The sequence below is a fragment of the Herpailurus yagouaroundi genome, unplaced genomic scaffold (assembly GCF_014898765.1).
Source record: "Herpailurus yagouaroundi ecotype Mexico unplaced genomic scaffold, PumYag 165, whole genome shotgun sequence".
NCBI lineage: Eukaryota > Metazoa > Chordata > Mammalia > Carnivora > Felidae > Herpailurus > Herpailurus yagouaroundi.
This window is the reverse complement of record NW_024412406.1, coordinates 4,128,814-4,154,624: the sequence shown is the minus strand read 5'-3', so window position 1 is coordinate 4,154,624 and position 25,811 is coordinate 4,128,814. Positions and strand designations below refer to the sequence as shown.

Here is a 25,811-nt window from a genome sequence, read left to right as displayed (position 1 = left end):
AGATATAAGGGAGGCAGATTAGACTGGGGTTGAAATTCCAGGTTATACATCACGAGACAGGCTTTCAACTAGAACTCTGGTAGTAGCAATGTGGAAGAGGGCTTCAGATGCTGTTACTCACTAAAACGTGTTCCTTCCCAAATTCATATGTTGAAGTCCTAAACCCTGGTGTCTCAGAATGTGACAATATTTTGGAGATGGGGTGTTTAAAGAGGTAATTAAGATTAAAGGAGATCATTGGGTACAATAGACAAATTATGGAAGCAACCAACTGTTCATTGACTGATGAATGGATAAAGAAGATGTTGTGTACATACACACACACACACACACACACACACAGGAATATTACTCAGAGATGAAGAAGAAATGAAATCTTGACATTTGCAATGATGTGGATGGGTCTAGAGAGTAATATGCTAAACAAAATGAGTCAGTCAGAAAGAGACAAATACCATATTTCACTCATGTGTAGTTTTTAAGAAACAAAACAAATGAGCAAAGGGGGAAAATGATAGAGACAAAGTAAGAAACGGGCTTTTTAAAAAAGTGTTTATTTATTTTTGAACTAGACAGAGCATGAATGGGGAAGGGACAGAGAGAAAGAGACAGAAGATCTGAAGTGAGCTCTGTCCTGACAGCAGAGAGCCTGATGTGGGGCTCAAACTCACAAACTGTGAGATCATGACCTGGGCTGAAGTGAGATGCTTAACTGACTGAGCTATCCAGACACCCCAACAGATGCTTAACTATAGAGAACAGACTGATGGTTACCAGAGGGGAGAAGGAGATGAACTAGGTGATGGGGATTAAGGAGGGCAATTGTGATGAGCACCAGGTGTTGTATGTAAGTGCTGCATCACTAAATTGTATACCTGAAGCTAATATTACACTGTATGTTAACTGGAATTTAAATTTAAGAAAACTTCAAAAGACAGAGGTCATTGGTATAGGCTTGATCCAACATGACCAGTATCTTTTTTTTTTTTAATTTTTTTAATGTTTATTTATTTTTGACAAAGAGAGACACACAGAGACAGAGACAGAGAGAGAGAGAGAGACAGAGAGAGAGAGAGAGAGAGAGAGAGAGAGAGAGACAGAGGATGAGCAGGGGAGGGACAGAGAGAGAGGGAGACACAGAATCGGAAGCAGGCTCCAGGCTCCTAGCTGTCAGCACAGAGCCCAACGAGGGGCTCGAACCCACAAACCGAGAGATCATGACCTGAGCCGAAGTTGGACGCTTACCCGACTGAGCCACCCAGGCGCCCCACAACATGACCAGTATCTTTATAAGAAGAGGAGATAAGGATGCAGATGCACAGAGAGGGCAGACCTTGTGAAGATGTTGAAAGATGGCCATCTACAAGAATGTGGTTAAGCCCCTTATAGGGAGAAACCAGGAGAAGGGTTTTGCCTGCTCCCTCTGCACTGAGCCCTTGGGGAATAGCCACTGGGAGTGCTTGCTTGCACTTTAGCAACTGCTCCTTTATTTGCTGTGGAACACGTAATGCTCTCCTAAAGCAGCTCTAAAAGTTGGGGCTTTAGATGTGTGAACAAGCTACTTCCAGGGGGATGCTGGCGACTAGGTATTACTGTTACAGTGAGCTGTAGGGAGAAGACAGGATGTGCCCATCAGCTCCCCCAGTATTGCAGTCAGCCATGGTGCTTGCTAATTGGAAGTCAGACCTTCAGGCAGCAGCTTGTAAAGTGTGCAGTCTTCCAGGGAGACACTGAGAGTTATGGATTTTTACCTGTTTTCTCTGTGTCGAGCCCTGTGGATACAGCCTCAGTGAGTGCTTGTTGGCTGCAGTCCACTGGGACTTGTGAATGTCTCTTTGGTTTTCAGAGGTGGAGGGGGGGGGTTAATCCCTCAGATGGGGCAGCTGGTGTTGGGGCACTAGATGTGCAGTCCAGACTCCTCTCCTCAGGGAGAATTTGGGAGTTGGGCTTCCATCGCAATTGTATGTGGCTGTGCTGGGGGTGGGGTTTATGGCAGGAGATTGTGTCAGCCTTTCTAACTCATTTCAATATGCATGTTTTCTTTTTTGCCCCCTGTGACTCCCATCCCTCAGCTAGTTTCTGGATTTCTCTTAGAGATAACTGCTTCATGTATAGCTTGTACATTTGGTGTGTAATGGGAAGAGGGAAGTTCGGGACCCTCTTATGTCACCATCTTGGTCCAGAGTCTAGTCAATGCTCTTTTGAGTGACCTCTGACTCAGTTTTCAGGTTGACCGACTGGATGTATGATAATACTGCCAAATATATAATAGGGCCTCTCTTCGAGCGTGTAGTTGTTGGCATAAGGCATGGATTTAATTCATTCTTTTTATAAGAATGTTTCCTTAATTAGTTCTTTTGTGTTTATTTATATTTTTTAATTTTATTTATTTTTGAGAGAGAGAGAGAGAGAGAGAGAGAGCAAGCAGGGGAGGGGCAGAGAGAGAGGGAGACACAGAATCTGAAGGAGGCTCCAGCCTCTGAGCTGTCAGGACAAAGCCTGACATGGAGCCCGACATGGAGCCCGACATGGAGCAGGGCCCAGCAGGGCTTGAACTCATGAGCTGTGAGATCGGTGACCTGAGCTGAAGTTGGATGCTTAACTGACTGAGCCACCGAGGCGCCCCTCCTTAATTAGTAGTTTATAACACTTCTCACAAGCATCAAAATTTTTTCTTGTCATCTATTTTACAAATGACCTTTAATTTGCCTTTAAAAATTTTTGAATTAACAACTAAAAATTCTTCTTACAGGACAACCTTTGCCTTGTTAGCTTTTTTCTGGTAAACTCTTTTTTGCAAGAGTTGCAAGATGATTTGGAATAAATTTAAACTTCCTTAATTGAGTAAGCTTTTATTAAAGTTATAGAACTATGGATAATTAAGTCATGAACAGTAAACTACATGAGAGTCTGGTGGAAAAAAAAAATCAATGCATGCAAAACTGATTGTTGTTTTTCCTAGAGATACTAAATTAGGGACTGTGAAGACTATATTGTGTATACTAAATTTGGAGCTTCTCTTAGCTGGTCTACATTAGCAGAGAGACCATAAACAAAATTAATTTAGGTGATGCTTCAGTGTAACAATGTTTTTCCTTGCTTTTCTGACTTTCTGAATACCGATAATAGATTCTCAAGTATTTTTTTTTTAAAAGGACACTGCTATTTATATCAGTAGTTTCTTTTTTTTTTGTCAAATCAAGTTAAGTAGAAAATACTTAATGGTGATTTGGAATTCAGCAGAAATGAAACAGCAAATACTACTTTTTTGAAAAAGTCTTTAAAAAGGTTTTTTTTGGAAATAATTATTTTATACTGCCTACTCCATGATTTATTAGTTGATTACTAAAAGCTTTCTTCTTTTTGAGGTATTTTAGAAGTGAAGTTGGTAGAATATCTTTATTTCTACAGGAATCACTGGAAAATGTGTAGAAGAACATTTATTCAAAAACGGCCATAAATCCTTTTAATAAGTTGAAGTTCTCTTGCCTTTTTTTCCCACTATCTGGGTCAGGTATGTAGGATATGGTTTGTGTAAATGATAATAGAGAAATTTAAGTGTAAAGGTAGAGAATCTAATCCTAGGAACATACAATATTAGAAATGGCAACTGTGTAACTGCAACTTCACATGAGCTCATGATTCACTTGTATATGTAAATCATATGCATTTTATATCCTAAATATATCTCAGTCTCAGCTCTTTACCTCTCTCGCTCAGGCTCTCCCTTCCTCTCTCCATTTTAGCCTACAGGTTTGTTTCCTTGTATCAATTCAGGTGAACCATTCATGCTGCAATCTCTGTGACTGTAGCTCTCTAGAGTTATGCTGTGCTCAATCTTTTTTTAAATTTTATTTTAGAGACAGCAAGAGAGGGAGAGGGGCAAAGTGAGGGAGAGGGGCAGAGGGAGAGAGAGAGGAAGAATTGTAAGCAGGCTCCGTGCTCAGCACAGAGCCCAACATGGGGCTTGATCACATGACTCTGGGGTCATGATCTGAGCCGTAATCAAGAGTTGGACATTCAGCCACAGGAGCCACGCAGGCGCCTCTAGACTCAACCTCTATGACCTCACATAGCAGTCCCATGAATTTAAGATAGTCATTTCTTACTTAATTTCTACAATAGTTCCATAACTGAGCACTATGAGTTTCATTTACTCCATTAACTACCTAGAACCCAAGTAGAAGAAACAAACATTTAAGTTATGAAGTGGCACTTGCTTGATGTGAGGTGCTTTCAAACAGTAAAATGCTCCTTGGGAAATATGTCTATAGAGTATATTCAGCTTTCTGTATTAATTGCACTACCAACCCATTTCACTCATCTGTTTTTTGAAGTATTTAAAATTCTTTTAAGGAGATCTTTCAGTATCTAAAACAAGCCATGGGTACTTAATATTCAGTGTTTATTGGATAGGGCATCAAGAATTTTTGTGGCTCTTTGCTTTCTCTGCAAGATGCAAGTTGTGGAACAAAATCAGAGCTTTTCAAACTCAGAATAACATGGAACATTTGTCAAAAATATAGATTCTGGGGGTGCCTGGGTGGCTTATTCAGTTAAGCATATTACTCTTGATTTCTCCTCAGGTCATGATCTCACAGTTGTGAGATCAAGCCCTGTGTTGGGCTCTGCACTCACAGCACAGAGCCTGCTTGGGATTCTCTGTCTCCTTTTTCTGCCCCTCCCCCACATTCTCTGTCTGTCCCTCCCTCCCTCTCTCTCAAAATAAATAAATAAACTTAAAAAAAATTCTAGGGCTCCACTCTAAGCTTTTGAGATATGAATATGAGTGGCTTGGACCTTAGACTGTGTATTTCCTAGGTAGTTCTGATTTGGAAACCATTGGAACAGACATTATGATACTTGTACAAGTACCAACTGCTCATGATTTTTTTTTGTTTATAGTTGAGTTTTTGTAATATCTTTTCACTTCTTCTCTTCCTTTTCCTCTCTCCTCTCCTTCATTATTTTGCATTTAGCCTGCTATTCATTCTGTTTGCTAATTTTTTTTTTGAGCCATGAACACAGTGTTGCTGTGCTGTTAGCATGTGTTGTCCCTAGAACTGTTTTACCATATGTCTGCTTGCCACATTCAAAATGCCATTACTCTTTTGAGTTACTGTTTATTAATTTCTGAGCTTAAATCATTGGCTCTACTTTGATCTTCAGTGACTACAGATGGCTTTACCTTAACAAGAGTCAAATGGATTTCCTGAACATATATAGAACAGAAAATAAAGTGGTAACAAGAATGAGTCTATTGTCACTTGGCTAACTCTGACAATAGGAGATATTGTGATAGAACACTAGAAGCCAAAACTACCTCTGAATTTTGCATATTTGTAGGAGATTGTAGGATGAGAAGAAAAGAAGGATCTGCTGCTAAAAACTAATGAGGATCATTGATGAAGTCAACAATTATTTGGGGGGCATTTATATCAGTCTGTTCTGATGAGAGAGGTAAACAAAAGAGAACAGGTCTTTGCTCATCTGGATTAGATTCATACTGATGGGAAGAGAGAGAATGATGAATAATTAACAAAGAAACAATAAATAAATACTACTAATAAAATAATGATAAGTGTTACAAAGAGATATTTAATAGGAAGATATGATAGACAGTGTCTGTCGGGTCACTGGGTCTTAGGAGGTTAGGAAATGTCTCTCTGAAAAGGTAACATTTAAGCATGCAATTGATTGACCAGAAGGCAGCTATGCAAAGATCGGGGGAAGGAAGAACATTGTGAGAGAAGGGAACAGTTCAGTGCAAAGACCCTAAGTCTGAGGATGAGCTTGGTCATTTGATGAATCAAAAAAAGGTCAGCATTGTCAGGAGATTAGTATTATAATAGGTGAGAGGACACGGAAATGATAAAAGCAGGGGCTAAACCATGAAGGTTTTTGCAAGTATTACTTGTAAACCCAAGTAAGTTTGTAGGTAAGGAGTGGTGTTATTTTATTTAATTTCTATTTTTTGACTGCTATGCAAAGAATGTACTAGAGTAATTTTAGGATGCCCAGTTAGGGGTCTGTTGCATTGGCCAAGCAAGAGATGGTTATGCCTTGGACCGGAGTGATGGTTAGTGGGCACAGAGCAAAGTATGGGGTTTGAAATGTGATTTCAAGGTAGACTAGACAAGATTTGCTGATAGATTGATAAAGCTATTGAGGGAAAGAGTAGCATAAAGAATGTACATCTTGAGCAGCAGGCAGATTGGTGATGCTGTTTACCCAGATGTAGGTGCCTGGCAATGACCTGTCACATACCCATTCTTCCTTTATAACTCTCTCAGGCATTTTGATATGTGATCTCATAATCAGTCTTGTGTAGTGAAGAGTTGATATTGAAACATTTAAGCTCTGCCCTTCAACACCTTTGAGCAGTGGGAAATATACATAGATTTTGTGACCTCAAGTTTCTAATTTGTGAATGAAGCATTAGAGATTATGAATGTACATGGCGGAGGATCTGTATGTGATAAGAGCACAGTTCCTCAAATACATACGAGTTCAGACCTTCCTCAGCTATATTCTGGCCATTACCATAGGACTTAATTCTTATGATTTAGATGCCACTAATCAAGGTTGTCACTCATGCTCAGTTTAGTAGATTTTATCTGAAATGATGGAGGACTCTGAAGATTTTTATAACATCTATTTGAAGGTAAGCCTGTCTTGAACTGTGATGGCCATTTGAATTTACTTCTTAAGAACAAACGTTTCTCTAGTTTATCAACTCACAGCTCACAACAACATCACCAACATGTTCTTCCAACCTGGCCAGGTTATGTGTCTTCCTTTTTCCCCTCAGCTCTATTGAGACATAATTGGCATAAGGTATATAATGCAATGATTTGAAACATGTGTATTATATGAAATATTACAATAAGATTGGATAATACATCATTTGCATCACATAATTACCATTTTGTTGTTGTTGTTATGATGAGAACATTAAAGCTTTACTCTCATAGCAACTTTCAGGTCTATCATACAGTATTGTTAACTGTAGTTACCGTGCTGTACATTAGATCCCCACACCTTATTCATCCCTTAAGTGAATGTTAGTACCATGTGAGCAACATTTCTCTACTTCCCTCACCCTGCAGCTCCTGGCAACCACCATTCTACTGTTTGGATGAAATTGATGTTTTTAGAATCCGCATATAAGTGAGGTCATGCAGTATTTTTCTTTCTCTGTTTGACTTAGTTCACTTATCATAATACATCAAGGTCCATCCTTGAGGATGGCAGGATTTCCTTTTTATAGCTGAATAATATTCCACTGTGTGTGTGTGTGTGTGTGTGTGTGTGTGTGTGTATCACATTTTAAAATTCATTAAAATCCATTCACCTATCAGAGGACACTTAAGTTGTTTCCATGTCTTGTCTATTGTGAATAATGCTGCACTGAACATGGGAATCCAGATAATGCTTTGAGATAGTGATTTCATCATCTTCAGATATATACCCAGAATGGGGGGTCTGGATCATATGGTAGTTCTAGTTTTAATTTTCTGAGGAACTTCCATACTGTTTTTCCTAGTGGCTGCACCAGTTTACATTCCCACCAACAGTGCACCTGGCTGGCCGTGTGCAGTGCTGTGGCCGCTGGGTCTTGCTCTGCTCACAGGGCAGTGGAGGCCAGTGGCGGCTGCTGTGCCGCCATTGCCTTCTTCACTGGCAAAAGCAGCTGGGTTTGTCTCCAGAGCAGGCCAATGGGAAGCCCAGTTTCTCCAGCGGTGTGGCTGCTATTGATAGCCCTGGTTTGTCTTCCTTGTTCTTAGCCATTTCTATGCAACTCAGCTTTGTAGGTCTCTGGGTGAGTGAAACAGAAGAGGGATTTTCATGCAGTACCCTGAAAGGCTGGGGAAGCTAGACGCTCTCTCTTCTCCTCCTTTCCCAGGAGGGAATTTTTCTAGCTCAGGAGTTCCGTCTTGGTGCTGAGCAGTACTGGTGAGGGAGATGGGATGGTACAGGCAAAAGGCAGCTGTCTTCCTTTGCTCTTTATGTGGTTATTCTCACATGTTTTGTTCCAGTGTGTTGCCAATATTTCTTAAGTGGTCTCTAGAACTTTTGCAGGGATAGTCTTGTTCTTGGGTAGCTGTTTAATTCTTGATCTTTGTTGGGGGAATAGAGGCTGTGGTCTCCTACTCCTTCTACTTGTTTGACTTTGTAATGACCTCAAGGTCTGTCCACATTGTCAGATACAGCAGAGTTTCCTTCTTTTTTATGGCTGAATAATACTCCAGTGTGTGTGTGTGTGTGTGTGTGTGTGTGTGTGTGTGTATACATATAAACCACATTTCAAAATCCATTCATCCATCAAAGGACATTCATCCCTCTTGGTGATGTCCCTTGTAAATTCTGTCTTTTGAGTATACTAAACGAAAGTCATCACTAGAGGCAAAATATACTATGATAAACTCAGCAAAATGTGACCACTGTCATTTGGATAAACTGATGAAAACTCTGCTGTGACTCACACTCCGGGTTTATATGTATGTTTACTTGAATCGTGTTAATACAAAGCAATGAATGAGCATAAGAGATATATTAAAAATCTGGATGCTGCTAAAAGTACTGTTTCATATTTTGTTTTTTCTTAGCAAAATAGCATAAGCATTTTCCCACCCTTGTATATACTGTGGTTTGTAATAGAACTATGGTATTGTATCATTTAGGTGAGTTATGTGCTATTTAATATGTTCTCTACCAGCAGAACTCTGATTTCACTACCAGCATCATGATTTTATGCTCTTTAACAAAATAGGATTGGGTGTTTCAGAAGGTTGTAGGCTCACTTGTTTGTGGATTTACTTTGCTTTTGCTGCTAATGGAGAGTTCTAATCAGCTATATCCCAGTGGATATGCTCCATATTTTGAGTATATATTCTCTGAGGTCTGGAATTTTGATATGCTCAGTCATAGCTTTGGGCTCATACATTTTTTTTTTCCATGGATGGTGGACAAATTGAATTATTTTTTAAAGGGCAGTAAATGGTATGCTTTAAGAAGTCTGTATAACTTACCTTTAGCTCCTTTTCTACATTTAAATATATTTTAGAGGGAAAAAAAATCACAGTACCTAAGACTTTTCAAGCTAGAATTAAAGTGCATTAAGGCTGTCTTGAATCTTGTTATCTGTCATTTTAAATCCTCTTGAAGTAAGGTATAAAGAATAATAGATATATATTCAGTCAGGATACTGAAGATTTTTACTGGCTTTTGGATTAGAAGATTTTCAACTATCAGTGTTTAAGCCTCAACTTGCTGTCAGTTAGTCTTGACAAGGCCAAAATAAGATTCTAATAGTTGTGATTGTACAGAGGGTGTTTTTTCATTAGGTGAGGCAAAGTGCCAATTAAGAGGGTATTGAGATAAAGAAATTGAAACTAGATTAAGTTTATACTTTTTCATGGATGATAAGAAAATCCATTTTCGAGTTACATTTCATTGAGGATATACTATCAGGGGCAAAGCTGGAATATCCTGGACCTTTAAAAGACTGGCTTTAGTTCTCAAAAGACTTATTAACTGCCTAATAATCATATCAAAAGAGTTTTGTATATATAAAACAAGCATATTTTAAATAAAATGAATGCCAAGGCCACATAATGGCAGTTACTTTTAACGAAGCTACAATTAGCAATCCCATTTCCCCCCATAGTCTTTAATAGTAGCTCCCTATCATTTAAATACCGAGCAGCCTTTCATTGCGGTTTCTAATCTTATAAGGAAGTCTGAAAACTCTATTTGATACGTATCCACAAAAAGAAATACTGTGTACATTTCTAGCATGACTATCCCTTTTCAGAGGCAGTGCATGGTGAGACTAAACTTAGGATTTTAGTACGACATAGGAAATTGAGCGTGCATCTATGAAATGCATGAAACACCAAGCTAGCATTGCTATCCTGACTGATCTATACAAATAAAATTAAGTTTCTCTCTGATGCCTACTGCATATAGTGAAAATGTTTGGATAGATTTTCTGAAATTTAGAAAGCCTTCTTACGATTTATTATGTAGGCTATGTATTAAATAAGAAATTCACTTAGAGAAGACCCAGGAGACTCCTCAAAGAAATGCCTCCAGTGGAACTTCAGGCATTGATTTGCACAGAGCTGTTTCTCACATTTTGCAGCTTGATCTAATTTGCTTCTAGGTGAGTAGCACCAGACATTTATCTGTATATCCAGTGATAGCTAATGATTCTTCCTATTTGTTGCAGAGAAAGCATAATATTGAAATTTAGCTACTTCCTTCTGATCTGTAGAGTTTCATATGAGAGAGACCATTGTCATTAGTTTGAGTATTCTCCTGTAAGTAATGCATCACTTCTCTGACTGCCCTCAAGGTTTTCATTTTGTGTTAATTTTCAGAAACTTAATTATGATGGGTCTTGCCAAGGATTTCTTTGTGTTTTTTTTAAGTTTATTTGAAAGAGAGGGAGAGAGAGGACATGTACACACACATGCACACACACACAAGCAAGGGAGGGGCAGAGAAAGGGAGAGACAGAATCCCAAGCAGGCTCAGTGTTGTCAGTGCAGAGCCAGACTTGCGGTCTGAAATCATGAACTGTGAGATCATGTTCTGAGCCGAGATCAAGAGTCCGATGCTTAACCTACTGAGTCATCCAGGTGCCCCAGGGTCTTTACAGTTCACTTAGTTTCTTGGATCTGTAGGTTTGTGTCTTTTGCTAAATTTGGGATGCTTTCACTCATTATTTCTGTGAATAACCTTTTCAGTCCTACTCTCATTCTCCTTGCCTTCTGGGGCTCTGATGATATGAATGTTGCAACTTTTTGTTATATACCCACAGTCTCTGTTAACTTTTTTTCCAGTTGGTTTTCTCTCTCTCTCTTTTTTTTATATACTGAGTAAATTCTATTGATCTTTCCTTAAGTTCACTGATTCAGTTCTCTGTTATCTCCACTACTATTGGGAACATCCATCAGGTTTATTTTTCCTATGACATTTTTCAGTTCTATGACTTCCACTTAGTTAATTTTTATTATTTCCATTTCTTTTCTGAAATTGTCTATTTTTTCCATTTGTTTGAAGACAATTTATCATTATTGAAGCATTTTTATAATGACTGCCTTCAAATCCTTTTCAGTAATTTCATTACCTGAACCATCTTGTTGTCAACATCAGTTGATTGTTCTTTCTCGTGCAAGTTGTTATTTCTTTATCCTTGGCATGAGGAGGGATCTTTCTTATATAATCCTGGACATTCCATCTATTATGAGAGGAGAGTCTGGATATTATTTGAATCTTATATTTAACAAACTGATACCTGTTGTTTAGTACCTAGGTCCTGGCTTATAGTTTTGGGCTGTAGTTTAATTTTCAGAGTATTTGCAGTGTTATTTTGGTCCATTTGGTTTATTAGGAACTGATGTGGTTGTTATTGGTCCTTGCCGGTGCTGCCTAAGTGAGGCAAAAGCCATTTCCCAAGGTTGGGAAGCAGATGTCTCTGGGTGGGGGTGGGAGAGTCTCAGCCCATAGGGACTTAGGATTCCTGGGCCAGGTGGGGTTGTGGCAGGATCCCTCTTGCCAGTGTTGCTTAGCTGTACTGTGTCTCTTGGTAAGCGTCTTAGGTTGTGCAAGGAAGTAGAGCACTTCCCTTGGCAGCTTGTTGTTAGTGAGATTCCCTGTCCACCCCCCCTTACAACTGGCTGGTATTATCAGAAGGACTCCCATTTAATTGGCAAAAGAAAAGAGCCTCTCTTGGCTGTCTCCTATTGCTAGGTTGGGAAGAGAGTGCATGTAAATTGCCCTCCTCTTGAATTCTTTTTCTAGTCCTGAGATTGCAACCAGTTTACCTTCCTCTTTCACCTTCCAGAGGTTTTTTGTTTTTTGTTTTTTGTTTTTTTTTAAAGATAGAGCATGCCAGCATTGTCAGCAGGGGAGGGAGAGAGGCAGAGAGAGAGGGAGACACAGAATCTAAAGCAGGCTCCAGGCTCCAAGCCATTAGCACAGAGCCCGAGGCATGGCTTGAACCTGTGAACGGTGAGATCATGACCTGAGCCAAAGTCAGACGCTTAACTGACTGAGCCACCTGGGCGCCCCTCACCTTCCAGAGTTTTTCTTTGATTGCCTTTTATATTATTTCCAGAACTTAAACTTAATGTGAAGAAGCAGGGAGAAATGATGCTATACAACTTGTCTGAATCTCAAATTGCCACCTACCATGGCATATTGAAAAAAGAAAGGAATTTGAGTCAGTTACAGCCTGGAATTTTTGTTGGGCCACTAGTTCATATGACCTTGATGATCTTAGAAAACTTATTTAATTTCTCCAAGCCTCATTTTCTTCATGTGTAAAACGGAGACCACTCATTTATTCATTCGCTTTTTATTCATTCATCAGAATGTCTGTCATTCCGATCTTACTCTAAGCTAGTCACTGTTCTAGGCATGAGATTCAGGGGAGTGTAAGAAAGGTAAGATTCCTGTTCTCATGACTCTTTGTTCTGGTGGCATACCCAGCTAATCAACAGGAGGTGCAAAAATAAATAACTCGAGAGAGAGATCAGTTCTATGAGAAAAATAAAACATGGTATGCTAGAGAGTGACTGAGATGGGTACTTAGATGAGCACACTTCAGATACTCAGGGAAGGTCTCTCTCAGGGGATGACATTTCATTCGTTCCACTGATTCAGTCACATTAATTGAGCTCTTAGTAGGTCCTGGGTGTGTGTGTGTTTGTGTGTGTATTTGTTTTAAATGTTTATTTATTTATTTACTTATTTATTTATTTTGTTTGTTTAGAGAGAAAGCACATAAGTGAGTGGGGGAGGGGCAGGAGAGACAGAGAGAGAATCCCAAGCAGGCTCTGTCACAGCACAAAGCCCAACATGGTGGGGCTCCATCTCATGAATTGCACTGCGAGATCATGACCTGAGCCGAAATCAGGTGCCAGATGTTTAACTGAGTTGCCCAGGCACCCCTGGGTATATACTTGAACAAAGACTTGAAAGATGAGAGGGCCCTAACCATTTGAAAATGTGATAGGATAGCATTCCAGGCTGGGGAACACTATAAAAAAGTGGTCTGAAGTGGGAAGATTCTTGACAAGATCAAGGAACAGAGAAACATGTCCACTAGGGTTAGAATGTTGTAAATGAAGAGGAATATTGTGCCAAAGTGATCAGGAAGGTAAATGAGAAACTGATTATGTGGGGGCTTTGGCCATGATACTGAGCTCAGTTTTATTCTGTCAATAATGGGATGTCTTTAAGGTTTTAAACAGAAAAGTGATATAATTTATGTATGTTTTATAATAATTATTTTAGCTGTTTTGTAGGAAATGGAATGTGGGAAAGCAAAAATAGAAGCTGGGACACCACTTAACAAGTTATTTTGGTAGTTCAAGTAAGAAATAGTGAAACTTGAACTTGAGAGGCAGCTGTGGAAAAAAGAAGTTATAGACTGAAGATACACTTTGCAGTTTGAGCAGGCAAGATTTTCCAAAGGATTGTTTCTGTGAGGTTAGGAAAAATTAATCTATTTCAGATATAGACTGGATGATGAGAACCATTTTAGACATGAGAAGATTGGGAGAGGAGATTGCATTAGAATTGGGGTCAGAAATTAAATATATTTGTTTTATTTATTTTTTTTTTTAATTTTTTTTTCAACGTTTTTTAAATTTATTTTTGGGACAGAGAGAGACAGAGCATGAACGGGGGAGGGGCAGAGAGAGAGGGAGACACAGAATCGGAAACAGGCTCCAGGCTCTGAGCCATCAGCCCAGAGCCTGACGCGGGGCTCGAACTCCCGGACCGCGAGATCGTGACCTGGCTGAAGTCGGACGCTTAACTGACTGCGCCACCCAGGCGCCCCAAATATATTTGTTTTAGATAAGTTAAGTTTTGAGTGTAAAATATTCATGGAGAGGTACTATAAGTAGTAAATGTCTGATTGCTGAGCTCCTGGGATTCAGGGCAGGTGCTACAGTATAAACCTGGGCATCACCAACATTTAGATGATGTTTAAAACAGTAGGACTCATGTAAAGGGAAATTACAGAAAGAGAAGAGAAGGATCTGAGCTACTCCATAATTTTAAAGTCAGGAATAGGAGATACATCCAGCAAAAAGAGACCAAGAAGGAGCAGGCCAAAGTCAGGACGAAAATTAGGTAATTTAGCATTAAAGAAACTAAATGAAGAAAATATTTCAGAAGGGAGATGTGTTCAGTGTTGTCAAGTATTTTAGTAAGATAAAGACATAGACTTGACTAATGGATTCGGTAATTTGGAGGTATTAAGCATCCTTCACAAAAGTCATTTCACTGGAGTAGTCAGAGTTATTATGAAAATCATTTATATATGAAGTTAGGCATTCTCCTAATTTCAAATTACTTTTCCCTCCCTCAGTTTCTTCATGTGTAAAATGATGATAATGGTGTTTTTATGTCCACAATACTCCTTTTACTCTTATATTACTAGATTTTTGTAAGGATCAAATGACAATGCATAAAAAAAGATGACCTATGCAGAGTTATACAAATGAACACAATATTTTTCTTTAAAATTTTTTTAATGTTTTTATTTATTTTTGAAGGAGAGAGAGAGAGACAGAGCATGAGCAGAGGAGGAGCAGAGGGAGAGGGAGACACAGAATTCGAAGCAGGCTCCAGGCTCTAAGCTGTCAGCACAGAGCCCGATGTGGGGCTTGAACTCATGAACTGCGAGATCATGACCAGAGCTGAAGTCGGATGCTTAACCAACTGAGCCACACAGGCGCCCCTATTTTTCTTTTATATATTTGGAGGTGGATATTTTTTAAGCAAATACACACTCATTCATCCAATGCTTGGATACTTATTCCTTTAATAAATAAGTTTAAGCCAATAAGAATTGCCCCTGCATCGTAGATATTTAAATAGTTAGATTTGTTTTTAAATAGAAATGGAGATCTGCAAAAATTGAATTTATTTTATTATTTTTTAAATTTTTTAATGTTTATTTCTGAGGAGGGGAGGTGGGGGAGGGACAGAGAGAGGCGGAGACACAGAATCTGAAGCAGGCTCCAGGCTCTGAGCTGTCTGCACAGAGCCTGACATAAGGCTCGAACTCACAAGCCTTGAAATCATGACATGAGCTGAAGTCGGCCACTCAACCGACTGAGCCACCTAAGCGCCCCAAAATATAATTTTACTTTAAAACCAGATATTAAGCCACACTTTTCCAAAGTGACAGGAACATTTTAAATGCTTCCAAAGTTTGTTTTCAGAGATTGTCTTATTTTTATAATAACCACTACTAGTGACATTATCATCATAACAACCACAATTACAATCACAGCAATAATAATTACTATTTTTAGGACATATTACATATCAGGCACTTTACATATATTATCTCATTTAATTTTTATACCCACCCTATGATGTGGATACTATTATTATCTGCACTTTTACAGTGAAAAATTGAGTCTCAGAGAGGCTAAGCAATTTTTCCGAGAACTGCAGATAGTCTGAGTCAGTTTTGCAAATTAAATTGTTTTAAATTCATTGTTCTTACTCTTAACACATGTCTGCCTTTCATTTTTGGATGTGTTAAGAGGTTTAGATTTGGTACAATGAGAGTTTTGGAGCACCTACACAGGTAAAGCTTCTAGGCTTGTGACTGAAATCAAGTTTTGGTTATTCTAAGGAAAGAAAACTGCACAGGGAAAAGCTAGAAGATAGGCCAGAACATCAGATCAAAGAGAGAAAGGACTTGAGATGTGGCAAACTGTCCCTGAGGTTGAATGTATGTACTGAAAGAGGGACAGGGAAGATAGCCAGGCCACAGGTACATAAAGCATAATATATATCAGTCATCGATTTACTAGGTCAAGAGAGAATTCCAGGAGTCACAGTTGGGGAATGCTGAAGTTTCAGGATAAGACCTACCATTACTTGGAAAGGCTCAGAAAAGGGAAAACAAACATGCATTTGTTTTAAGGGTAGCTGGGATTTGTTTTAATCAGGTATGGTAAGACATGCAGGTACGAAAGTGACTGTCATAAAGGAAGCAGTTTATTGTAGCCATAGATCCTTAGAAATGGGAGACGTGGCATACAACACGGAGTCACATGGGGAAGTACCAGGGTTGGTCAGAAGTCAGAGGGAGTAAGAGGTAAATATGGACAAGATCCTTTATTGTGGGAAGGGATGAGTAAGGCAAGATAAGCAGCCTTAGGATTGGTTAGTTGGATGTCAGCAGGCTTTGGGGCATAGAGGTTCTCCCTCATACATTGGTATTTGGCTCTAGCAGGTAGTGAAAAGCGGCCTGAAATGTGAAAAGCTGATAAAGAAAGTGGTTAGATTTGTGGGGTGTGCACTGTGTTTGCATCTGAAAGGTGCCCTTACAGGCAAGTAGTTGCTACCTGTGGGAATTAGCTCACCCTGGGAGGGGCAGCCCCTCCCAGGTCAGCAAGGTCTCAGATGCCAAAGCATCAAAATATAGAATAAAAAAGATATGGCTAATATCATATTAAACACTTATTATATACCAGGCACAGATGTTGTCTGATTTAGTTTGCATGACAACCTGTAAGATAGGAATTATGTTTCGATTTCATAAATGAGGGAATTTATGTTGGTTGATTGTGGGAAAAGTCCCAATTTGCAATGAAGTCCCACCAGTGTCAGTACACTAAGTAATCACTTCCCAGCACTGGAGCCTGTCATTCTGCACCTGCTACTGGCTGTGTCTCTGCGTGGTGGAAAGGAATAGGATCAGATGATTTCTAAGGTTCTTCACTGCGTAGGCTGCTTGGTACAGTCTGATGGGATCTGTGGGAGAGGAGTTGATTTGAGGAGGTTTATTGTGGCAGGATATGCAGGAAACACTGCCTGCCGAGAGGGAGCTCACCTGGGAGGCTGTTGCAATAGAGGCCACAGGCCTAGGGGAGAATTCAACCAAGAGTCAGGAAACTGCATCCCAACTCTCCTCCACCACTCTGTTGCTGGGTAACCTTGAGTGACTGCCCAGACCACCGGAGAGAGGTCTAAAGAACGGCTCCAAAGAGCTTGAGATTCAAAGTTTAGAAGTACTGACAGTGATGAAATTCAGTAGGATGGAAAATCTTATGTTGAAATACGTTAACTAGCCATGTGGAAAATATGCAATAAATATATATCAAATTGGATGTAATTTCATCTACTAGTGGGTTTTCTAAGAAAAGTAGGCTGTGGTTAAGCTGAAGAGAATCTGGATGTTCTTAAGCTTCCGCTGCTTCTTTGTCTCCTTTTTCAAGTTCCGATAACTGGTCAGCTACCATCTATTGTATAGTAAATACTCTGGTAATTGTTTATGAATTGCCCTTTATTGTTTTTCTTCTTTCTTACAAAAACAGACTATAAGCAACTCGAGATGAGAGTGGTATCTGGACTCCTCATAGCATCTAGTAAGTTCTGGACACATGGATACCCAGTAAATATTAAGAGGTTATGAATCAGAAAGCTTCTAATGTAGCCCTCCAGTCTTGCTGATGAAGAAATAATCTTGAGGAGGATGACGTAGTGGCAGTGCCGTGACTCAGTCTAGTGCCTACTTCTCCTCACCACGCCTTTTGATTGATAGATTGAGTGTTCAGTGCTTGCTTTAGCTTTGTTATGAGCTTACTGGGCTCTTAAAGAAAAGCTAAATTCATTTAAATGTTTTACAAATTCTAATTGCCCATAATTATATAAAATGTCTCAGATGATATAACTTTTAAGTATGCCTTTATTCTGTCATTTGTCATTGATATAGATGACAGGAATAGAATATGTGTTAAAAATGTCAAGTGTACTAGGATGATGACATTTTATGTAAGTACGTAATTAAATCACATTTTGGAAGAACTGATATCGCTATTTCCAAAGAACTGAATTATATTTGAGAACACTTTGAGAGGTCTCCAGTTGGCATTTCGTAACTTAAAACCAGCTTTGTATATTACCCCAGAGCTACCAAAGAAGAAGACAAGGTGATACTTTGTATAGCAACACAGGAAAGACTATGTAAAATGTACAGATGTCTAAATGCTTCCCTAAGGCACAGTGGAGGTTGCACATTTTATTTCTTATAGCACGTCCTGGGGCCAAAAACAAACTGCTCACCTTTATTACAAACATTGACAGAGGTATGATCCGGTATGGGACTAACTGAAAAAAATGTTTGCTTACAAGGAAATAATATCACTCTAGGGCTATAGGTGATACTGTTAAAAAATGATATTTTGCAGCACTAATGTTTGGCAACACCTGTGTTTCTACCCTAATTGTATATAACCCTCATATTGCCAAACTCTCCACTCAATCTCTTGTGAAAGAGGAGAGCAGTGCTGATAGTTTTTGAAAACTTGAATATATCTTAATTTTACTTTGCAGTTATCTGAGCCTAATTCTAGAGGGCAGAGACTGTTAATGAAAATAAATGTGTTTTATGCAGTAAACAAATGTGGACAAAGTGAGGGAGGAGAGTTAGTGGAAAGCAACGGTGCAGAAGAGATGGGATGAAGTCTACTGTCAGTGGGCCAAGAGTTTCATAGATCCAGTTCGGTCAGGGAGTGTTCAAATCTAGTCTTTCTCTTTTTTTTTTTTTTTTGATCAACATTTTTTTTTTCTTTTTTTTTTTTTTGTTTTTTTTTTTGGGACAGAGAGAGACAGAGCATGAATGGGGGAGGAGCAGAGAGAGAGGGAGACACAGAATCAGAAACAGGCTCCAAGCTCTGAGCTGACAGCACAGAGCCTGACGCGGGGCTCGAACTCACGGACCGCGAGATCGTGACCTGGCTGAAGTCGGACGCTTAACCGACTGCGCCACCCAGGCGCCCCAAATCTAGTCTTTTTCTAGTGGATATTGAAATTCGGGGGGAATGAAGTAGGTGGGACAGGAGAGTGGTACAGCTTTGTTTACTTTAAATTAATTAATTAATAATAATAATTATTATTATTATTATTTAGTCTTTTTATTTTTGGTATAGCTCAGTGAGATGATGGAGCTTTAAATTTAGGAAAACTTACCAAAGATGATGTCAGGGGAGAAATGGAATGTGGTAGCAAATTGGCTTCAGCAGCTACAGAGGCACAGGGCCATTGGACCATCAGAGTTAGAGAACTCTGAAGGTCTAAGAAAATTGAGAAGCCTTGGATAACTCAGAAACATTGAAAGTAGGGATCAAGTAAGTGACCTATCTTCCCCATGGGAGACATACAAATGGTTTTAGAAATTTAGAGCAAAATTGTCAAAGAGGTATAAAGCTCTTTCTAAAACTTGCCATTTGATGGGTAAGAGCTTTGATAAATTGTCTTACTGTTACCTCTTTGGTGTTGGCTGAGAGGCAAATGTACTAAATGAAAGCACAGGTTGAAAGGACTCTAGCAGTCCATACTTCAGGCTCCTGAGTTTCATTCCCCCTTTGGAAGTTTAAAAAATCCTTATCACTACTGCGGCCATTCTATGTGGAGGACTCAAGGACACTTTTGGCTCTCAAAGTCACACTGTAATGCTTTGTACTAAGTGTGATTCACTTTGGTACTGTGGTTACAGGGTAGATAGGGAGATAAAAGATATGCAAACTTACAGAGAAACATGTTTTCACCTATGAACAACAAGAGTCTGAATTTTTTTTTATTAAAAAAAATTTTTTTTAACGTTTATTTATTTTTGAGACAGAGACAGACAGAGCATGAGCGGGGGAGGGTCAGAGAGATGGAGACACAGAATCTGAAACAGGCTCCAGGCTCTGAGCTGTCAGCACAGAGCCCGACGTGGGGCTCGAACTCACTGACAGCGAGATCATGACCTGAGCCGAAGTCGGCCGCTTAACCAACTGAGCCACCCAGGCGCCCCCAGGAGTCTGAATTTAACTTTGGAAATGTACTACGAAGACCATGGCTCTATTCTGTTCTGGATGACAACCCAGGGAAGCAAAGTTTGGGTTCTCAAACATAGAATATTATCTATTGTTTTAATATTTATTGCATGTAGGCGCTATGGAGAGTTGAGTAAATATGTATGTGGTAGGTTATCGATGTTCATATTTCTCTCTCTCTCTTCCTCTCTCTCTCTGTTGCATTAGAGGAATGCAACTATTTCTTCGTCTTAGTTGGATTTGAATATTAAGCCAAAAGGGAATTTATCTTCCTTCATTCATACTGAATTTTAAGGGCCAATAAGCACTATTTCTTAAAGGATATGAATAGACAGAAAAGAGTTTGCACAGAAATGAGAAAGGAGAAGTAGGTTTGCAGAATAGATGAAACACAAGACGAAACTTGTCATTTGATGGGTCAAAGACTTTGATACGTTGTCTTCTGTCTTTGGCAGAAGCAAATATTTCCATAGATGCTTATAGAAATATGGAAAAATAATATGGAAAATACCTTTCTCTCTATGTGTGTGTATATGTATATGGTTTTAGGACAAAAATATATAAAGGAGAGGGTTTTCAAAAAGAATAATCTCTGACAGCTGATCCCAAGAAAAGTTTCCCAAGAAGAAGCCTGATATCCGGGAAAAGCCAGTAAAAGGACCTACAAATGATCAATGCAGAGTCATTATTAGGTTTCCTGGCTTCACACAGGAACTGAGCCATTGCAAACGCTGCTGAACTTACATGCACCTTCCTGGGCTTTCTCTAACTAGAATCAGTCTTAGCAGTTCTTTCTGTCAGTGTTTCATGAGGACCTCACTTCCCCATAGTTCAGGGTCCTATGCTATTTTAGCCCAGCAAGAGAGATGCTTGCCCTTGCCCTAGGACTTGCTTTGTTCCTATTTATTTTACTGTTTTGTCAACTCCCCATCCACTGCATTTGCTTACTACAAATCCCAAGAACATTTGTGAGTAAAAATTGGGGGTTGAAAGCTCTGCTCCCTAGCCACATCCCTCTATGTAAGACACTTGGACTAAATCACCTGGCGACTTTCTCGGGTGTGGTAAATAGAGCCATGTTATACTTGTACCACCTTGTTTAACACTAATACTTGGAGTAAGTTCAGCTATTTTTTTTAGCTGATTTTATAGATTTTCCTTTGAGAGATTACTCAATTTGAGGAATCCTTTGCAGTGAGCTCCAAAGCCAAGCCATCAGTCATTTTTCTTTTCTTTTTGCCATTGTGTTCCTGTTTCTATAAACAAAGTATCAAGTTAGTATGCATTTTTACTTTTAAACAAAGACCTTCCCTATTGCATTCTATCTTGCCCCAGTTGGCTAATATTAGGAGTGACCCCACTTTATCAACTGTCCCTGATTCTTACATCCATGAATCGGCCTTCTTGCTGGCCGATTATATACTTAGAATATAAGCATTTTATAATAATAAATAGTTATAAGTAAATAAGTAAATAATATAGTAATAAATACTTAGAATATAAGTATTTTAAATATTTTTAAAATATGCTTCCGTGCAAGAGTTATGTAATGCATTGCTAGGAGTATAGTTTATTCATGCCACACAAGACTGGATGCCTTGCTGTAAATAGCTGAAAGAGGAGATGAGAAATGTAAGACAGAGAAAACACACACGAATTTAGAGATTAAAAAATCTGACAATGTTTTTAAATGGCCAACTTAACTCCCTCCTTAAATGACTCTTTATAACTTTATAACTCACCATCCTATCAATTAAAAACCTAATCCCACCTGAACAAATTGAAAACTATCTCATGTTGTTTATTTATGGTCTACTTTAGACCTTTTGAAGTCTGTTTTGATGCACATTTCATAAAAATCATGGAATTACTAATATGTTGTTATATTTTGTTATTACATTCTTCCACAACCATCATAGTATTCAGCTAAGAATAATAGACTTTTTCATCTATATCTCATGTCTCTCTTTCAATTACATGTGATTTGGCAATATGAAAACAAGAGAACCTATCATCAATACTGAAATACTCATTTAAAAAATATCTATCTGAGCTCAGTAGCAATAAGACAGTAAAATATAAGTTGGAAATGGTAATTTCTTCAAAAGTTTGTTAGCATTGTACTTTAAGATGATATGCCTGGTTTTGTTTACTATTGTCTGTATGGTTTGAACTTGAATTTTAGATGTTAGATTGATGTGAAGCTTGATCTAACAGCACGTATGTGAATTTGAGGGAGTTTGCCTTACAATCGACACCTTGGTAATCGTGTTTTATGGTCTAAAGCAGTGAAAGGCATCTCCAGGTCTTGGTACACAGTTGAATTATTTACCTGTAAGTGATAGCGCTGGTGGTCAAATGAGCAGTCTCACGACTTGTCAACTAACAACCTAAGCTTGCTTTTAATGTGTTTTATACAATTCATATGTATAGGTAGCACTTATGGCAGTTACTTTTTTTTATTTAATATTTTTCTGTTAATTACTGTTAACTTCTTGTTGTTAATAGAGGAGGAAAAAAACTAATTTTTGCTTGCCAATGAAAAATCTGGATTTTTTTTCTCAATATTAAACTGTCAGTGTGTCTAAAGTAGGAGAGTTTTGCTAAAGAAATCCCTCTTTAATCAGTGCAATCTGGCCCCTCCTTGAAACAACAGAAAAGTAAAAGTAAAAAAGGATTGAATTTTTCAATTGATTCAGTTGATTCAATTCAAATGAGCAACACATTTACACAAGATTTTATCCACAAGTCAGACTAAATCATGATCAGCTCTACTATTTAAATGGGACAATAGTTTCTTGCAAACTGGGAAATTACTTAGGGAAGGATAAATAGAATGGAGGTTCCTCCCATCTGACCCTCTGCCAGTTTTCATGTTTATTCTTACTTCTTTATACTTGCACAGTCTAACACATTTATTCTTCCCACAGGAGTTACTCTGATATGCATTAGACATTAATATGCACATTTGAATGAGGAGTCAGGTTCCAAGTTATAATAAAAACCACTTGTAAAGAATTTTCTCCTGAATTCAAATCTTTAAAACAGCCACAACAGATTAAATTATTTTTTAAGGAAGGTAAGTTGTGCTATATTACTTCTTTTTAAATGTTCAAAATTTACTTTATTAGTTATTTTATAGTATGTCCTTAATGAATTCATTCATATCAGACCAAGGGGAATGAAACCCATCACTGAGAAGGCTCTCTAATGAGCCATACCGAGCCGAAATAACTACATATGCATTTCACAAATGGACCATTAATTGGAAAAAGAACCAAAGTGTGAAGATATAATCCTATAGGATGGAACTTGAATGGTAATATATTTTAAGGCTTTAGAACTTTAGATCCACTTGTGTGGAGGAAAAGGTGAATGTGAGACAAAGTTTGCTTTTCCGTCTATCTGAGGTGAAGCATTTTCATTAAACCATTGTGGTTAGTCTGACTTTGAGAAAGAAATGATTTTGAGAATTTTGTTAATTTAACAAGAACTCCTGCCTTGACCTAATATGTTTTCTTTTTCTGGTTATTTAAGTACCACGTCCCGTCACCCTTGTGGCTTACTCGGGGGTTACTAGTGCTGCCAGGTTACTTAAGGTGTAACCTACTGACCTTAAGAGAAACAAGGACATTTTGATACTGCTGTGCCCACAGAACAAACCTCGTGAGAGCCAGGACTTCCCATGGATGCCCAGATAATTTATCCTCCACAGGCCCGAGGGGCAGGGCAAAGCTGGAAGGGGGCACGAAATCAGGCCATGCTGGCACCGGCCCCCACCAGCCTCCACTGGCTCTGGAAGGAATAGCCTGGCCTGGGTGAGCAACTACCTCTTCTCAGCCAGCGAACCCTTTCGTATGTCCACGCTGACATCCCAGGTGCTTCCACACCCACTGGTGCTTTTGTCTCCAGTCCCCAGGGGGTTTGCCGCTTGCTGTGCTCAAGACAGCCCTCAACAAACAGATGACCCACCGGGGCGGGGCCCACACTGGTCCCCTTTTGTAACACATTTCAGACAAACACGATCTCTCCCTGCTTTGTGAAAACAAAACAAAAACCAAAAATGAAATTAAAAAAACCCACAAAACCTAGATGCGTATGTGAGTGAAGAGGGGAGCTATTAATATTTATAGTTGGAGCACAGGCATAAACCTAGTCTGTCCTGGACACTGGGATATATGGTTGTATTAGGGTTCTCCAGGGCTCTTTATTTTATATCTGCATATGTATAGTATGTAGTATATACAAGGAGATTTCTGATAAGAAATTGGCTCATGAGATTATAGAAGCTAGCAAATCCAAAATCTGTAAAGCCCATTCCAGTCCAAAGGCTGGAAGCCTCCATAAAACCAAGAAGAGTGGCTTTCATGAAGATGGTGCAGAAAGCAAAGTAGGAAGCCCCTGCCCCTCCCAAAGCTGAAGCCAAAGCAAAGGCTTTGAAGGCCAAGAAAGCAGTCCTGGAAGGCATCCACAGTCACACAAAAAAAGATCTTCCTGTCACCTACATTCCTTCAGAGACACTGTATCTAAGAAGGCATCCCAAATATTCTGGACGTGCCCCCAGGAGAAATAAGCTTGACCACTATGGCATCATCAAATTTCCCCTGACTACTGAGTCAGCCGTGAAGAAAATAGAAGACAACAACACTCTTGTGTTCATTGTGGATGTCAAGGCCAACAAGCACCAGATCAAACAGGCTGTGAAGAAGCTCTATGACATTGACATGGCCAAGGTCAACACTCTGATCAAGCCCCATGGAGGAAAGAGGGCATATGTTTGACTGGCTCCTGACTGTGATGCTTTGGATGTTGCCAACAAAATTGGGATCATCTAAACTGTGTCCAGCTGGCTAAATCTAAATATAAATTTTTTCACCAAAACAACAACAACAACAACAACAACAACAACCCACAAACACCCCCCCCCCACACACACACACACTCAAAACCCAATAAAACACCATGAAGAACTAAGGTCCTAGTTTGAAGGTTGTCAGGCAGAAATCTCTCATACTCTGGGAGGGCCAGCCTTTTGTTCTATTTAAACCTTCAACTGATTGGATGAGTTCAACTGCTTTACTTAGTCTAACAATTTAAATGTGAATCTCCTCCAAAACCACCCTCACAGAAACATCCAGAAAAAAGTATAACCAAATATCTGGGCTTTCCATGGTTTAGCCAAGTTGACACATAAAACTAATTGGAGTAGCCATCCAACTTCTTTTTTTTTTTTAATTTTTTTTCAACGTTTATTTATTTTTGGGACAGAGAGAGACAGAGCATGAACGGGGGAGGGGCAGAGAGAGAGGGAGACACAGAATCGGAAACAGGCTCCAGGCTCCGAGCCATCAGCCCAGAGCCTGACGCGGGGCTTGAACTCACGGACCGCGAGATCGTGACCTGGCTGAGGTCGGACACTCAACCGACTGCGCCACCCAGGCGCCCCCAACTTCTTTTAAAGCGGCAGGTAATTTGCTGTCTCATGTTGAGCCTCTGGCCACAGTGATTCACACAGTATTTTCTTTTACCTTTACTGCAACAATGAATCCAGTCTCTCCTTATTGTATACTTGCTCTTAGTTTGTGTCAGAAATTCTCTGGCTCCAGTCCCTTCATATTTATTTATCTTTCTTCTAGGTATTTAATTTTATCGTGTCATTTTAAGACATTGATTTATAAACTATGCTCTGTGGAGGGATGTGGTGTGGGGTAGGCAAATGGAAGAATGTAGGCAACAGGTGGGTTATCAGGCACCACTGTTTCTTCAACAGAGTTGAAGCTCTGTTTTTGTTGCTTCTTGGTAAGCTTTTATCTGAGGACAGATTAGTTGGTTAAACTGTATTTGAAAATCACTACATATTTTCCTTAATGAGTCCATGAAACTGCTGAAATTGTATGTAATAATTTCTTTGTGAGGTTGTGTTTTTCTGAGGAGAGGGTGCAC

General features: G+C 39.2%; 1 long non-coding RNA gene and 1 pseudogene across 3 annotated transcripts in view; both read left to right on the top strand.

Moving 5' to 3' along the window:
* The window catches only part of LOC121038052 (uncharacterized), a 322,789-nt gene that overhangs the window by 158,963 nt on the left and 138,015 nt on the right, over positions 1 to 25,811 (top strand). Inside the window, exon 4 of one of the 3 annotated variants that reach the window (XR_005794120.1) lies at positions 22,799 to 22,947. The exons of the other annotated variants lie outside the window; for them this stretch is intronic. This is a non-coding gene — a long non-coding RNA (uncharacterized LOC121038052). The remainder of the gene's footprint in view (positions 1 to 22,798; positions 22,948 to 25,811) is intronic. 3 annotated transcript variants of the gene reach the window in all.
* On the top strand, positions 24,221 to 24,792 carry LOC121038049 (60S ribosomal protein L23a-like; annotated as a pseudogene).